This window comes from Silene latifolia, chromosome 1, assembly GCF_048544455.1.
Source record: "Silene latifolia isolate original U9 population chromosome 1, ASM4854445v1, whole genome shotgun sequence".
Classification (NCBI taxonomy): Eukaryota; Viridiplantae; Streptophyta; class Magnoliopsida; order Caryophyllales; family Caryophyllaceae; genus Silene; species Silene latifolia.
This window is the reverse complement of record NC_133526.1, coordinates 112,252,196-112,256,705: the sequence shown is the minus strand read 5'-3', so window position 1 is coordinate 112,256,705 and position 4,510 is coordinate 112,252,196.

Below are 4,510 nucleotides of genomic sequence, written 5' to 3'. Positions count from 1 at the left end.
CTCTTCAAATGCGATCAACATTAAAGTCGGCGGGTTCGTCGGTGTTTTCCGTTGGCACAAGAAGACCAAAGATATTTGCAAATTGATCAAGGGTTAACTTATGGTCTCGATTTCATAGTCGGAATTCCATACAAACAGTTCTCCAAGTATTTGTGACGATGCGGAGACTACTCAAGAACTCTAGGGTAAGTCTAAGGTAGGTTTCCTCATGGGCATAGAATAGCTTTCCGAGACCCATTCCATCAAATAACATTTCAGTTTGATACCTTATACCTAGGACCTCTAAAACATTGGTATCAATGAATTGAGTTGGCTCAAAATGCTTACCTAGCAATGTAACGAATTTTTGGCGATGCTCATCGCAAGTGAAGATCACTTACGGAAAGTATTCGAGTTGTTCCACCCTTCCTATCATCACATTGTGATAGCCTCTTGCCTCTCCTTGGGCGGATGAATAAGTGCCCTTGCGCTTCTTGGGTGCGGTCTCAGCGGACTTCTTGCCTTTTCCTCTTAGGTTCATCATTTTTTATTGAAAGAGCTAGGGTTTTTGGGTTGATTTTGTGATGGGGGTTTTTGAGAGATGATGATGTGAAATTTTGGGTAGATAAGATAAGGGAAATGAGGGATGGTGGAGGTGTTTATAAAGAAAAAGGAGTGGAAGACGAGCGGATAAGGGTCGGGCTCGGGCGGATTCCACGAGGTTTCCAGCTAAAATCAGGACGATCCGAGCGTCCCGCAGTGAAGACGAGCGTCTTCGAGGAGAAATCCGAGCGTCTTGTTAGGAGGACGCGCGGATTCTGAGTCAGGGATCTTGGCACTTTTCAGACTGGCTGGGTACGAGTGTCTCTTGCTTGAGACGAGCGTCTCATATGGGACGAGCGTCTTGCTAGGAATCCGAGCAGATTCTATTCTAGCTAAAAACTGTTTCCAAGTCCATGCTCAAGACGAGCGTCTCGGGTCTAATACGAGCGTCTTTCCTTCGAGACGAGCGTCTTCCAATGAATCAGAATGGATTCTTAGTCAGCGCTGATTAGTGTTCAGGACAAGGTTCAGGACGAGCGTCCTACCCTCGGGACGAGCATCTTGTGTCGTCTTTCTCGATCCTTTCTTCTTTTCATTCAAAAATCGTTCCCTTGCACCATTTTATGATTCCTTCTTATCTTCTTTCTGAAATTATGCCCAATAAATGGGTAAGAAACCCTCTCTCTCCACTCTCATATAAGGAAATGCGAAATTGTATACAATATTATACAATGCAAAGATTATGGGAAGGAATATTTTACAAATGGTGGTTTGAGATAGGACTCCACCAAACTAGTTCAAATTGTCGCAATTCTTTGTCCATAGAGCTCAAGGCTCTCAAAAGAAGATTAAAGGCTTGTGAACAAGCCCCAAATAAGCATAAGTATGGTTTGATTAACTTCAAACTAAAGCTTGGCCAAGGAGTTTTGTCATTCATTCTCTTTTTCAGCTTCCTCTTGGCACTTGAGTATTTGTAATACTTCAAACCAACAAGCCCACGATTCTTGTCAACATAAGGTATGAAGTGTGGCTTACTTTCGTCGGAATATTTCCATTTACCATCTTCGCCTTCAATTTTGGTAATGATGATAGCATTTTGGTTACTCAATCCTTCCAAAGTAGAAGGAGAATTTTCACAACATTGATGATCGAGTTCTTTAGAAGTTGAAATTGTGGATGCAAAATTTCCACAAATGGCTTCATTCGCAAGTTTGTTCTTGAGCTTTTCCACCAAGTACCCTTTATATGACGATTTGACTTTTTGGAGGAGATCCACTATATCATCTCCAATAATCATAGGTTCCATGGTGGGTGTAAAATAGTCTTCATAGGCAATAGGGAAGGGGCATTCTTCTTCTTCATGATAAGATATCTCAAATTTCTCAAGGATAGGCTCCTCAAGTAAAGTGATCTCACAAACTTCCTCTTCCTTATCCCACGAGTTCTTGCAAAACATGATCTTGTCATCATGGCTATCTTCATAGGAAACATAAATGGGGGCTTCATCTTTCCTCAATAATCCTTCCTCCACCATCTCAATGTTCACATCAAAAGATACACCCTCATACTCACAAAGGCTGTGAATATTTGGCTTACTCAACCTCGTGTCTTCTTCATCGAATACAACACTTTCATACTCACAAGAGCTCAAAGGGATTGGCTCTTCCCACTTCTTTTTAAAGGTAAATCCTTCAAACTCGCATTCATGATCGATGTCTAAGGAATGGTGAGGAGTAGTTACTTGGGCTTCTTTTATTTGGGCAATTTGAATCTCCAATTCCTCACCTTGGGTAACAATGCCTTGAAGAACATTGTCCCTATTTTGGCTCTCCTCTAGAATTTGTGTGAAGAAATTTTGTTGGTCTCACATCATTTGGAGAACCATATATTGAATGTCAAAGTTGGGCTCATCTTTTTGTTGTGGGTGGGTGTGAAAGTGCTCATATTGTGGCATTTGGAATTCATTATAAAGTGAATTTGGGTGGGTGGTTGTTGTGGATAATGGATGTGAGGATTTTGGTGGGAAAATTTGGGGTAGTAGTTAGGATTTTCATTGTATGAGTAGTAAGGTAGGTTTGTGTTGACTTGCTCCTCAAACTCCCCATACCCATTGGGGTCATACTCAAAAGATCCACCACATACTCCATATGTCAAGTCTTGAGCCATCATAGCTAAGACAAGGAAACAACTACAACCAAGGAAACTACACAAAGATGGTAAGAACAACCTTGAGGAACAAGTTCCTCAAGGTTAAAGCAAAATTAAAATAGACAAACAAACAAGAACTTAATCACATAACACCGTCCCCGGCAACGGCGCCATTTTGATGTGGAGGTCATCGTGTCTCCCAATCAAACACATTTATATTCTCAACAAACAACTAGTTAGTGGTTAAGTCGAGGTCGATCCATGGGACGGTGTGCTTTGGGTTCTAAGTCTATCTATCTCAATTTATGCTAGTGTCACAATTGATTTGGGTTTGTAGTTGGTGAGTCTAAACTAATGCAAGAAATGAAGTAAAACAAACAATAAATTAAGAGATGTAAACAAATGACTAAAAGTGCTAGGATATCATAGGTTCATAGGGGATTTATGGGAGTTGATCATACAAACATGTTCTCAATTTATAAGCAAGCACTTATTGTTGTGATGGGATCGAGTTAGTGTATATCTTACAATCCTTAGGAAGGTTTAGGTCCCGGAGCCGAATTACAACACCTACAAGTCGACTTAGTCTCCTCCTATTCACTTCTATGCATGGTCTAACAAGACTCGAGTTGGTTTATATCTTACAAATCTTGTTGAATAGATAAGAGATGAGTAAAATGCAAGGATTCATAGGCTTAGCATTTCATCAAACATAACATGTGCATAGGTTGACATCACAACAAGCAAGCAAATTAATTATGGAGACATATTAAATTAAGCATGATTAATCCCCATGTTTGTTTCCCCTAATTCCCCATTAATCCTAGTCAAAGAACTACTCACTCATTATCATGGGAAACATGTCATTAATGGTGTCAATCATAACAACAAGTATAAACATGATAAGAGAGTGAAGAAATAAACAATAAAGAGTAAAGAGTAAAGGAATTATACCAAACATAAGATGAACAAATGGAAAGGAAAGAATAATAGAAGAAAACTTGATTGATTGATGAAGAGTTGTCAATTTTCCAATAATAACCCAATAATCTTCAATTACCCAATAATAATAAAGCTTGAATAATAATTAAGGAAAGATTAATGTGTAATTTGTGGAATGATTGAGGTTTATCTATTCTAATCTACTCCTAATCTAATCCCAGAGAAATTTTCTACTATGGGAACTTCCTACTAAGAGGGCTTGTGCTCTTGATTATTACAAATGGAGTATATATAGTGGTGCTTTACTAGGTTAAGTAAGGATGAATTAGTAAATAACAATGCTAAGTTTTAAAGTGGAGAAATGCAAGTCTTGCGAGGAGATGAGCATATCACGCTAGTGCTGTCACCATCCGCTCGGATCGAGGAGGGAGACGCTCGGATTGTGAGGTGAGGAGACGAGCGTCTTCTGCTCGGGATGCTCGGATTATGAGAGGGGGAGACGAGCGTCTTCTGCACGAGCCGCTCGGATTGTTCCTCAGAGTGGTCCTTGCTTTGCCTCCTTTTGCATACTCCTTATTCTTGTGTTGTTGGTCTTCGTTCTTGCCTCCTCTTTCATACTAGTCCATCTAATATCATCAATAAGCTTTCGAATATGCACGGGAGATGGGAATTCCGCCTAATTATCTTCCTTCCTACAAAATATACGAAATGCACTATGAAAGCAAAATAGAAAGCATTTGACAGATAAAATGGCTATGGAATGTTATAATAGTATGCAAAATAGGTTCAATTAGGGGACTAAATGTGCGCAAATAAGAGTCACATCACCCCCAAATCAAATAAAACAAAGGTAAAGACACCATTAACAAGAAAAGTACCCGTGATTACGTGAGCATCA